The sequence below is a fragment of the Schistocerca piceifrons genome, chromosome X, assembly GCF_021461385.2.
Source record: "Schistocerca piceifrons isolate TAMUIC-IGC-003096 chromosome X, iqSchPice1.1, whole genome shotgun sequence".
In the NCBI taxonomy this organism is placed as follows: Eukaryota; Metazoa; Arthropoda; class Insecta; order Orthoptera; family Acrididae; genus Schistocerca; species Schistocerca piceifrons.
In genome coordinates, this window is record NC_060149.1 from 971,071,430 (window position 1) to 971,085,264 (window position 13,835).

Below are 13,835 nucleotides of genomic sequence, written 5' to 3' on the forward strand. Positions count from 1 at the left end.
CGCTCAAAGCAAACCACAAACAAAGGGAAGATTTACTCTACTTGTACTTAAGTCGGCATTGTGCCTACTGTATAAAATCCCGACGCAATTTCTGTGTTTCATCGTCAATGTCAAGTTCCAAGGAATAGAGTAAAGCTGCAGTACAGCATCGGAATCTAATACTGGTCTCCCAGGAAACGCTCAAAGCAAACCAGAATCAATGAGATGATTTACTCCTCTTGTACTTCAGTTGGCATTGTGCCTTTTATGTTAAATCTAGACGCAATTTCTGTATTTCATCTTCAATGTGAAGGTCCAAGGGATAGAGTAAAGCTGCAGTAGAGCATCGGATTCTGATCTCCCAGGAAACGCCCAAAGCAAACCAGAAACAATGAGAAAATTTACTCTTCTTATACTTCAGTCGGCATTGTGCCTTTTGTATTAAATCCCGAAGCAATTTCTGTGTTTCATCGTCAATGTGAAGCTCCAACGGATACAGTACAGCTGCAGTAGTGCAACGGAATCTACTACTGATCTCCCAGGAAACGCTCTAAGCAAACCACAAACAACGAGAAGATTTACTCTTCTTGTACTTAAGTCGGCATTGTGCCTTTAGATTTAATCCCGACGCAATATCTGTGTTTCATCGTCAATGCGAGGGTCCAAGGGATAGAGTAATGCTGCAGTAGTGCATCGGAATCTAATACAGATCACCCAGGAAACTCCCAAAGCAAACGAGAAACAATGAGATGATTTACTCTTCTTGTACTTAAGTCGGCATTGTGCCTTTTGTATCAAATCCCGACGCAATTTCTGTGTTTCATCGTCAATGTGAAGGTGCAAGGGATAGAGTGAAGCTGCAGTAGTGCATCGGAATCTTATATTGATCTCCCAGGTAACGCTCAAAAGCACACCACAAACAATGAGACGATTTACTCTTCTTGTACTTAAGTCGCCATTGTGCCTTTGGAATTAAATCCCGTCGTAATTTCTGTGTTTCATTCTGAATGCTAAGGTCCAAGGTATAGGGTAAAGCTGCAGTAGCGCATCGGAATCTAATATTGCTCTCCCAGGAAGCGCTCAAAACAAACCAAAAGCAATGGGAAGATTTACTCCACCTGTACTTAAGTCGGCATTGTGCATACTGTATTAAATCCCGACGCAATTTCTGTGTTTCATCGTCAATGTCACGTTCCTAGCGATAGAGTAAAGCTGCAGTAGTGCATCGGAAACTAATACTGATCTCCAAGGAACGATCAAAGCAAATCAAAAACAATGAGAGGATTTACTCCTGTTGTACTTGAGTCGGCATTGTGCCTTTTGTATAAAATCCCGACGCAATTTCTGTTTTTCATCGTCAATGTGAAGGGCCAAGGGATAGAGTAGAGCTGCTGTAGTGCATCGGAATGTAATACTGATCACCCAGCAAACGCTTAAAGCAGACCACAAACAATGAGAAGATTAACTCTTCTTGTACTTAAGTCGGCATTATGCCTTTTGTATTAAATCCCGACTCAATTTCTGTGTTTCATCGTCAATGTGAAGGTCCAAGAGATAGAGTAAAACTGCTGTAGTGCATCGGACACTAATACTGATCTCCCAGGAAACGCTCAAAGCAAACCACAAACATTGGGAATATTTACTCTCCTTGTACTTAAGTCGGCATTGCGCCTTTTGTATTAAAACCTGACGGAATTTCTGTGTTTCATCGTGAATGTGAAGGTCCAAGGGATAGAGTAAAGCTGCATTAGTGGATCGGAATCTAATACTGATCAGTCAGGAAACGCTCAAGGAAAACCACAAACAATGTGAAGAATTACTCCTCTTGTACTGAAGTCGGCATTGTGCCTTTTGTATTAAATCTAGACGCAATTTCTGTATTTCATCGTCAATGTGAAGGTCCAAGAGATAGAGTAAAGGTTCTGTAGCGCATCGGAATCTAATACTGATCTCCCAGGTAACGCTGAAAGCAAACCACAAACAATGAGAATATTTACACTTCTTGTACTTCAGACGGCATTATGCATTTTTTATTAAATCCCGACGCAATATCTGTGATTCATCGTCAATGTGAAGGTCCAAGGGATAGAGTGAAGCTGCAGTAGTGCATCGGAATCTAATACTGATCTCGCGTGTAACTCTCAAAGCAAACCACTAACAATGATAAGTTTTACTCTTCTTGTACCTATGTCTGCATTGTACATTTTCTATTAATTACCGACGCAATTTCTGTGTTTCATCGTCAATGTGAAGGTCCAACAGGTAGAATAAAGCGGCAGTAGTGCATCGGAATCTAATACTGATCTTCCAGGAAACTCTCAAAGCAAACCACAAACAATGCTAAGATTTACTCATCTTGTACCTAAGTCGGCATTGTGCCTTTTGTATTAAATCCGGACGCAATTTCTGTGTTTCATCGTCAATGTGAAGGTCCAAGGGATAGAGTAAAGCTGCAGTAGTACATCGGAATCTAGTACTGATCTCTCAGGAAACGCTGAAAGCAAACCACAAACAATGAGAATATTTACTCCTCTTGTACTTAAGTCGGCATTGTACCGTTTGTATTAAATCCCGACGCAATTTATGTGTTTCATCGACAATGTGAAGGTCCAAGTGATAGAGTAAAGCTGCAGTAGTGCATCGAAATGTAATACTGATCTCCCAGCAAACGCTCAAAGCAAACCACAAACAATGAGGAGATTTACTCTTCTTGTACTTAAGTCGGCATTATGCCTTTTGTATTAAGTCCCGACGCAATGTCTGTGTTTCATCGTCAAAGTGAAGGTCCAAGGGATAGAGAAACGCTGCATTAGTGCATCGGAATCTAATACTGATCACCCAGGAAACGCTCAAATCAAACCACAAACAATGTGAAGTTTTACTCCTCTTGTACTGAAGTCGGCATTGTGCCTTTTGTCTTAAATCCCGACGCAATTTCTGTATTTCATCGTCAATTTGATGGTCCAAGGGATACAGAAAAGCTGCAGTAATGCATCGGAATCTAATACTGATTTCCCAGGAAACGTTCAAAGCAAACCACAACCAATGAGAAGATTCACTCTACTTGTACTTAAGTCGCCATTTAGCATATTTTATTTAATCCCTACGAAATTTCTGTGATTCATCGTCAATGTGAAGGTCCAAGGGATAGACTAAAACTGCGGTAGTGCATAGGAATCTAATACTGATTTCCCAGGTAACTCTCAAATCAAACCACAAACAATGAGAAGATTTACTTTTCTTCTACTTAAGTCGGCATTGGGCCTTTTGTATTAAACCCCGATGGAATTTCTGTGTTTCATCGTAAATGCGAAGGTCCAACAGATAGAGTAAAGCTGCAGTAGTGCATCGGAATCTAATACTGATCTGCCAGGAAACGCTCAAAGCAAACCACAAACAATGAGAAGATTGACTCTTCTTGTACTCAAGTCGGCATTGTGCCTTTTGCATTTAATCCCGACGCAATATCTGTGTTTCGTCGTCAATGTGAAGGTCCAAGGTATGGAGTAAAGCTGCAGTAGTGCATCGGCATCTAATACTGATCTCCCAGGAAACGCTCAAATCAAACCACAAACAATGAGAGGATTTATTCTTTGTGTACTAAGTCGGCATTGTGCATTTTGTATTAAATCCCGGCGCAATTTCTGTGTTTCATCGTCAATTTGAAGGACCAAGGGATAGAGTAAAGCTCCTGCTGTGCGTCGGAATCTACACTCCTGGAAATGGAAAATAGAACACATTGACACCGGTGTGTCAGACCCACCATACTTGCTCCGGACACTGCGAGAGGGCTGTACAAGCAATGATCACATGCACGGCACAGCGGACACACCAAGAACCGCGGTGTTGGCCGTCGAATGGCGCTAGCTGCGCAGCATTTGTGCACCGCCGCCGTCAGTGTCAGCCAGTTTGCCGTGGCATACGGAGCTCCATCGCAGTCTTTAACACTGGTAGCATGCCGCGACAGCGTGGACGTGAACCGTATGTGCAGTTGACGGACTTTGAGCTAGGACATATAGTGGGCATGCGGGAGTCCGGGTGGACGTACCGCCGAATTGCTCAACACGTAGGGCGTGAGGTCTCCACAGTACATCGATGTTGTCGCCAGTGGTCGGCGGAAGGTGCACGTGCCCGTCGACCTGGGACCGGACCGCAGCGACGCACGGATGCACGCCAAGACCGTAGGTTCCTACGCAGTGCCGTAGGGGACCGCACCGCCACTTCCCAGCAAATTAGGGACACTGTTGCTCCTGGGGTATCGGCGAGGACCATTCGCAACCGTCTCCATGAAGCTGGGCTACGGTCCCACATACCGTTAGGCCGTCTCCCGCTCACGCCCCAACATCGTGCAGCCCGCCTCCAGTGGTGTCGCGACAGGCGTGAATGGAGGGACGAATGGAGACGTGTCGTCTTCAGCGATGAGAGTCGCTTCTGCCTTGGTGCCAATGATGGTCGTATGCTTGTTTGGCGCCGTGCAGATGAGCGCCACAATCAGGACTGCATACGACCGAGGCACACAGGGGCAACACCCGGCATCGTGGTGTGGGGAGCGATCTCCTACACTGGCCGTACACCACTGGTGATCGTCGAGGGGACACTGAATAGTGCACGGTACATCCAAACCGTCATCGAACCCATCGTTCTACCATTCCTAGACCGGCAAGGGAACTTGCTGTTCCAACAGGACAATGCACGTCCGCATGTATCCCGTGCCATCCAACGTGCTCTAGAAGGTGTAAGTCAACTACCCTGGCCAGCAAGATCTCCGGATCTGTCCCCCATTGAGCATGTTTGGGACTGGATGAAGCGTCGTCTCACGCGGTCTGCACGTCCAGCACGAACGCTGGTCCAACTGAGGCGCCAGGTGGAAATGGCATGGCAAGCCGTTCCACAGGACTACATCCAGCATCTCTACGATCGTCTCCATGGGAGAATAGCAGCCTGCATTGCTGCGAAAGGTGGATATACACTGTACTAGTGCCGACATTGTGTATGCTCTGTTGCCTGTGTCTATGTGCCTCTGGTTCTGTCAGTGTGATCATGTGATGTATCTGACACCAGGAATGTGTCAATAAAGTTTCCCCTTCCTGGGACAATGAATTCACGGTGCTCTTATTTCAATTTCCAGGAGTGTAATACTGATCTCCAAGGAAACGCTTAAAGCAAACTACAAACAATGTGAAGATTTACTCTTGTTGTACTTGAGTCGGCATAGTGCCCTTTGTATTACATCCCGAAGCAATTTCTGTGTTTAATCGTCAATGTGAAGTTCCAAGGGATAGAGTAAACCTGCAGTTGTGCATCGGAATCTAATACTTATCTCCCAGGAAAAGCTCAAAGCAAACCACAAACAATGAGAAGTGTTATTCTTGGTGTATTTAAGTCGGCATTGTGCATTTTGTATTAAATCCCGACGCAATTTCTGTGTTTCATCGTCCATGTGAAGGTCCAAGGGATAGAGTAAATCTGCAGTAGTGCATCGCAATCTAATACTGATCTCCAAGGTAACGCACAAAGCAATCCACAAACAATGAGAAAATTTACTCTTCTTGTACTTAAGTCGTTATTGTGCCTTTCGTATTAAATCCCGACGCAATTTCTGTGTTTCATCGTAAATGTGAAGGTCCAAGGGATAGAGTAAATTTGCAGTAGTGCATCGGAATCTAATACTGACATCGCAGGAAACCCTCGAAACAAACCACAAACAGTGAGAAGATTTACTCTTCTTGTACTTAAGTCGGCATTGTGCATTTTATATTAAATCCTGACGCTATTTCTGTGTTTCATCGTCAATGTGAAGGTCCAGGTAATAGAGTAAAGCTGCAATAGTGCATGGGAATCTAATACTGATTTCGCAGGAACCGCTCAAAGCAAACCACAAACAATGAGAAGATTTACTCTTCTTGTACTTAAGTCGGCATTGTGCATTTTATATTAAATCCTGACGCTATTTCTGTGTCTCATCGTCAATGTGATGGTCCAGGGGATAGAGAAACGCTGCAGTCGTGCATCGGTATCTAATACTGATCTCCCAGGAAACGCTCAAAGCAAACGACAAACAATGAGAAGATTTACTCTTATTGTACTTAAGTCGGCATTGTGCCTTTTGTAATAAATCCCGACACAAATTCTGTGTTTCATCGTCAATGTGAAGGTCCAAGAGATAGAGTAAAGCTGCAGTAGTGGATCGGAATCTAATTCTGATCTGAAGGGAAACGCTCAAACCAAACCACAAAGAATGAGCAGATTGACTATTCTTGTACTTAAGTCGGCATTGGGCCTTTTGCATTATATCCCGACGCAATTTCTGTGTATCTTCGTCAATGTGAATGTCCAAGGGATAGTGTAAGGCTGCAGTAGTGCATCGGAATATAATACAGATCTCCCAGGAAACGCTCAATGCAAACCACAAACAATGAGGAGATTTACTCTACTTGTACTTAAGTCGGCATTGGGCCTTTTGCATTATATCCCGACGCAATTTCTGTGTTTCATCGTCAGTGTGAAGGTCCAAGGGATAGATTAAAGCTGCAGTAGTGCTTCGGAAACTAATATTGATCTCCCATGAAACACTTAAGGCAAACCATAAACAATGAGCAGATTTACTCTTCTTGTACTTAAGGCGTCATTGTGCCTTTTGTATTAAATCACGACGCAATTTCTGTGTTTCATCGTCAATGTCAATTTTCAAGGGATAGAGTAAAGCTACAGTAGTGCATCGGAATTTAATACTGATCTCTCACGAAAAGCTCAAAGCAAACCAAAAACAGTGTTAAGAATTACTCTTCTTGTACTTAAGTCGGCATTGTGGATTTTGTATTAAATACCGACGCAACTTCTGTGTTTCATCGTCGATGTCAAGGTCCCAGAGATAGAGTAAAGCTGCAGTAGTGCATCGTAATTTAATACTGATCTCCCAGGAAACGCTCAAAACAAACCACAAAGATTAAGAAGATTTACTCTTCTTGTACGGAAATCGGCATTGTGCTTTTGTATTAAATCCCGAAGCAATTTCTGTTTTTCATAGTCAATGTGAAGGTCCAAGGGATAGAGTAATGCTGCTGTAGGGCATCGGAATCTAATACTGATCTCCCAGGAAAAGCTCAAAGCAAACCACAGACAATGAGAAGATTTACTCTTCTTGTATTTAAGTCGGCATTGTGCCTTATGTATTAAATCCCGACGTAATTTCCGTGTTTCATCGTCAATGTGAAGGTCCAAAGGATAGGGTAAAGCTGCAGTAGTGCATCGGAATCTAATACTGATCTCCCAGGAAACGCTCGAAGCAAACCACAAACTATGAGAAGATTTACTCTTCTCGTACTTAAGTCGGCATTGTGCCTTTTGTATAAAATCCCGACGCAATTTCTGTGTTTCATCATCAATGGGAAGGACCATTGGATAGACTGCGGCTGCAGTAGTGCATCTGAATCTAATATTGATCTCCCAGGAATCGCTCAAAGCAAACTACAAACAATAAGGTGATTTACTCTTCTTGCACTTATGTCGGCACTGTGACTTTTATATTAAATCCTGACGCAATTTCTGAGTTTGGTCGTCAATGTGAAGGTCCAATAGATAGAGTAAAGCTGCAGTAGTGCATAGGAATATAATACTGACATCCCAGAAAGCGCTCAAAGCAAACCACAAACAATGGGAAGAATTACTCTTCTTGTACTTAAGTCGGCATTGTGCTTTTTGTATTAAATCCCGACGCAATTTCTGTGTTTCATCGTCAATGTGAAGGTCCATGTGTTAGAGTAAAGCTGCAGTAGTGCATCGGAATATAATACTGAGCTGACGGAAAACGCTCACAGCAAACCACAAACAATGAGAAGATTGACTCTTCTTGTACTTAAGTCGGCATTGTGCCTTTTGTATTAAATCCCGTCGCAAATTCTGTGATTCATCGTCAATGTGAATCTCCAAGGGGTAGAGTAAAGCTGCAGTAGTGCATCGGAATCTAATACTGATCTCCCAGGAAACGCTGGAAGCAAACCACACACAAAGAGAAGATTTACTCTCCTTTTACTTAATTCGGCATTGTGCCTTTTGTATTAAAATCCGAACGCAATTTCTGTGTTTCATCGTCAATGTGAAAGTCCAAGAGATAGAGTAAATCTGCAGTATTGCATCGGAATCTAATACTGATCTTCCGGGTAACAGTCAAAGCAATCCACAAACATTGGGAAGATTGACTCTTCTTGTACTTATGTTGTCATTGTCCCTTTTGTATTAAATCCCGACGCAATTTCTGAGTTTAATCGTCAATGTGAAGGTCCAAGGGGTAGAGTAAAGCTGCAGTAGTGCATGGGAATCAAATACTGACCACGCTGGTAACGCTCAAAGCAAACCACAAACAAAGAGAAGATTTACTCTTCTTGTACATCAGTCGGCATTGTGCCTTTTGTATAAAAATCCCGACGCAATTTTTTCTTTCATCGTCAATGTGAAGGCCCAAGGGATAGAGTAAAGCTGCAGTAGTGCATCGGAATCTAATATTGACATCCAAGGATACACTCGAAGCAAACCACAATGAGATGATTTACTCTTCTTGTACTTAAGTTTGCTCTGTGCCTTTTGTATTAAATCCCGGTGCGATTTCTAAGTTACATCGTCAATGGGAAGGTCCGAGGCATACAGTAAAGCTACAGTGGTGCATCGGAATCTAATACTGATATCCCAGGAAACATTCAAAGCAAACCACTGACAATGAGATGATTTACTCTTCTTGTACTTAATTCGGCATTGTGCCATTTGTATTAAATCCCGACGCAATTTCTGTGTTTAATCGTCAATGTCAAGGGCCAAGGGATAGAGTAGAGCATCAGTGGTGCATCGGAATATAATACTGATCTCCCAGGAAACGCTCAAAGCAAACCACAAGCAATGAGAAGATTCACTCTTCTTGTACTTATGTCGGCATTGAGTGTTTTGTTTTAAATCCCGACGCAATTTCTGTGTTTCATCGTCAATGTGAAGCTGCAAGGGATAGAGAAAAGCTGCAGTAGTGCATCGGAATCTAACACTGATTTCACAAGAGCCGCTCAAAGCAAACCGCAAACAATGAGCAGATTTACTCTTCTTGTACTTATGTCTGCATTGTGCCAGTTGTATTAAATACCGACGCAATTTCTGTGTTTCATCGTCAATGTGAAGGTCCAAGGGATAGAGTAAAGCTGCAGTAGTGCATCGGAATCTAATACTGACCTCGCATGTGACGCTCAAAGCAAACCACAAACAATGAGAAGATTTACTCTTCTTGTACTTAAGTCGGCATTGTGCCTTTTGTATTAAATCCCGACGCAATTTCTGTGTTTCAACGTCAATGTGAAGGTCCAAGAGAAAGCGTAAGGCTACAGTAGTGCATCGGAATTAATTACTCACCTCGCAGGAAACGCTCAAAGCAAAGCTCAAACAATGAGATGATTTTTTCTTCTTGTTCTTAAGTCAGCATTGTGCCTTATGTATTAAATCCCAACGCAATTGCTGTGTTTCATAGTCAATGTGAAGGTCCAACTGATAGCGTAAAGCTGCGGTAGTGCAACGGAATCAAATACTGACCTCGCAGGAAACGCACAAAGCATACCACAAACAATGAGAAGATTTACTTTTCTTGTACTTAAGCCGGCATTGTGCCTTTTGTATTAAATCCTGACGTAATTTCTGTGTTTCATCGTCAATGCGAAAGTCCAAGGGATAGAGTAAAGCTGCAGAAGTGCATAGGAATCAAATACTGATCTCCCAGCAAACGCTCGATGCAAACCACAAACAATGAGGAGGATTACTCTTCTTGTACTTAAGTCGGCATTGTGCCTTTTGTATTAATTCCCAGCACAATTTCTGTGTTTCACCCTCAATGTGAAGATCCTAGGGTTAGAGTAAAGCTGCAGTAGTGCATCGGAATCTAATACTGATCTCCCAGGTAACGCTCATATCAAACCACAGACAATGTGAATATTTACTCTGCTTGTACTTAAGCCGGCATTTGTCTTTTGTATTAAATCCCGACGCAATTTCTGTGTTTCATCGTCAATGTGAACGTCCAAGGGATAGAGTAACGCTGCAGTAGTACTTCGGAATTTAATACTGATCTCCCAGGAAATGCTCAAAGCAAACCACAAACAATGAGAAGATTATCTCTTCTTGTACCTAAGTCGGCATTGTGCCTTTTGTATTAAATCGCTATGCAATTTCTGTGTTCCATCGTCAATGTGGACGTCCAAGGGATAGAGTAAAGCAGCAGTAGTGCTTCGGAACCTGATACTGTTCTCACAGGATACGCTCAAAGCAAACCACAAACATTGAGAAGAATTACTCTTCCTGTACTTAAGTCGGCATTGTGCCTTATGTATTACATCCCAACCAAATTTTTGCCTTTCATCGTCATTGTGAAGGTCCAAGGGATAGATTAATACTGCAGTAGTGCATCGGAATCTAATACTGATCTCCCTGGAAACGCTCAATGCAAACCACATACAATGAGAAGATTAACTCTTCTTGTACTTAAGTCGGCATTGTGCCTTCTATATTAAATCCCGACGCAATTTCTGTGTTTCATCTTCAATGTGAATGTCCAATGGATAGAGTGAAGCTGCAGTAGTGCATCGGAATCTAAACTTATCTCCCAGGAAACGCTCAAAGCAAACCACAAAAACAATGAGAAGCTCGCTCTTCTTGTACTTAGGTCGGCATTGTGCCTTTTGTATTAAATCCCGCCGCTACCTCTATATTCATCGTCAATGTGAAGGTCACAGGGCTAGAGCAAAGCTGCAGTTGTGCAACGGAATGTAATACTAAACTCCCAGGAAACGCTCAAAACAAACCAGAAACAGTGAGAAGATTTACTCTTCTTGTACTTAAGTCGGCATTGTGCTTTTGCTATTAAATCCCGACGCAATTTCTGTGTTTCATCGACAAAGTCAAGGTCCAAGGGATAGAGTAGAGCTGCAGTAATGTATCGGAATGTAATACTGATCTCCCAGGGAACGCTCAAAGCGAACCACAAACAATGAGAAGATTTACTTTTCTTGTACTTAAGTCGGCATTGTGCCTTTTGTATTAAATAACGACGCAATTTCTGTGTTTCATTGGCAATGTGAAGCTACAAGGAATAGAGTAAAGCTGCAGTAGTGCATCGGAATCTAATACTGATCCTCCAGGAAACGCTCAAAGCAAACCACGAACAGTGAGAAGATTTACTCTTCTTGTACTTATGTCGGCATTGTGCATTTTGTATTAAATACCGACACAATTTCTCTGTTTCATCGTCAATGTGAGGATCCGAAAGATAGAGTAAAGCTGCAGTAGTGCATCGGAATTTAATACTGATCCCCCCAGGAAACGCTTAAAGCAAACCACAAACAATGAGAAGATTTACTCTTCTTGTACTCAGTTGGCATTGTGCCTTTAGTATTAAATCCCAACGCAATTTCTGGGTAAAGCTGCAGTAGTGCAACGGAATCTAATACTGATCTCCGAGGAAATGCTCTTAGCAAACCATAAACAATGTGAAGATTTACTCTTGTTGTATTTAAGTCGGCATTGTGCTGTTTGTATTAAAATTTCGACGTAATTTCCGTGTTTCACCGCCAATGTGAAGGTCCAAGGTACAGAGTAAAGCTGCAGTAGTGCATCGGAATCCAATACTTATCTCCCAGCAAATGCTCAAAGCAAACCACAAACAATGAGAAGATTTATTCTTCTTGTACTTAAGTCGGCATTGAGCATTTTTTTGTTTAATCCTGACGCAATTTCTGTGTTTCATATTCAGTGTGACGGTCCAAGGGGTAGAGTAAAGCTGCAGAAGTGCATCTGAATAAAATACTGATCTCCCAGGAAACGCTCATAGCAAACCACAATCAATGAGAATATTTAATCTGCTTGTACATAAGTCGGCATTGTGCCTTTTGTATTAAATCCCGACGCAATTCCTGTGTTTCATCGTCAATGTGAAGTTCCAAGGGATAGAGTAATGCTGCAGTAGTGCATCGGAATCTAATACTGTTCTTCCAGGAAACGCTCAAAGCAAACACAAACTATGAGAAGATTTACTCTTCTTGTACTTAAGTCGGCTTTGTGTCTATTAAATTAAATCCCGACGCAATTACTGTGTTTCATCGTCAATGGTGAGGTCCAAGGGATAGAGTACAGCTGCAGTAGTGCATCAGAATCTGATACTCATCTCCCAGGAATCGCTCAAAGCAAACCACAAACAATGAAAAGTTTTACTCTTCTTGTACCTATGTCGGCATTCTGCCTTTTGTATTAAATCCTGACTCAATTTCTGTGTTTCATCGTCATTGTGAAGGTCCGAGGGATACAGAAAAGCTGCAGTAAAGCATCGGAATCTGATACTAATCTCCCAGGAAACGCTCAAAGCATACCACAAACAATTAGAAGATTTACTTTTCTTGTACTTAAGCCGGCATTGTGCCTTTTGTATTAAATCCTGACGTAATTTCTGTGTTTCATCGTCAATGCGAAAGTCCAAGGGATAGAGTAAAGCTGCAGAAGTGCATAGGAATCAAATACTGATCTCCCAGCAAACGCTCGATGCAAACCACAAACAATGAGGAGGATTACTCTTCTTGTACTTAAGTCGGCATTGTGCCTTTTGTATTAATTCCCAGCACAATTTCTGTGTTTCACCCTCAATGTGAAGATCCTAGGGTTAGAGTAAAGCTGCAGTAGTGCATCGGAATCTAATACTGATCTCCCAGGTAACGCTCATATCAAACCACAGACAATGTGAATATTTACTCTGCTTGTACTTAAGCCGGCATTTGTCTTTTGTATTAAATCCCGACGCAATTTCTGTGTTTCATCGTCAATGTGAACGTCCAAGGGATAGAGTAACGCTGCAGTAGTACTTCGGAATTTAATACTGATCTCCCAGGAAATGCTCAAAGCAAACCACAAACAATGAGAAGATTATCTCTTCTTGTACCTAAGTCGGCATTGTGCCTTTTGTATTAAATCGCTATGCAATTTCTGTGTTCCATCGTCAATGTGGACGTCCAAGGGATAGAGTAAAGCAGCAGTAGTGCTTCGGAACCTGATACTGTTCTCACAGGATACGCTCAAAGCAAACCACAAACATTGAGAAGAATTACTCTTCCTGTACTTAAGTCGGCATTGTGCCTTATGTATTACATCCCAACCAAATTTTTGCCTTTCATCGTCATTGTGAAGGTCCAAGGGATAGATTAATACTGCAGTAGTGCATCGGAATCTAATACTGATCTCCCTGGAAACGCTCAATGCAAACCACATACAATGAGAAGATTAACTCTTCTTGTACTTAAGTCGGCATTGTGCCTTCTATATTAAATCCCGACGCAATTTCTGTGTTTCATCTTCAATGTGAATGTCCAATGGATAGAGTGAAGCTGCAGTAGTGCATCGGAATCTAAACTTATCTCCCAGGAAACGCTCAAAGCAAACCACAAACAATGAGAAGCTCGCTCTTCTTGTACTTAGGTCGGCATTGTGCCTTTTGTATTAAATCCCGCCGCTACCTCTATATTCATCGTCAATGTGAAGGTCACAGGGCTAGAGCAAAGCTGCAGTTGTGCAACGGAATGTAATACTAAACTCCCAGGAAACGCTCAAAACAAACCAGAAACAGTGAGAAGATTTACTCTTCTTGTACTTAAGTCGGCATTGTGCTTTTGCTATTAAATCCCGACGCAATTTCTGTGTTTCATCGACAAAGTCAAGGTCCAAGGGATAGAGTAGAGCTGCAGTAATGTATCGGAATGTAATACTGATCTCCCAGGGAACGCTCAAAGCGAACCACAAACAATGAGAAGATTTACTTTTCTTGTACTTAAGTCGGCATTGTGCCTTTTGTA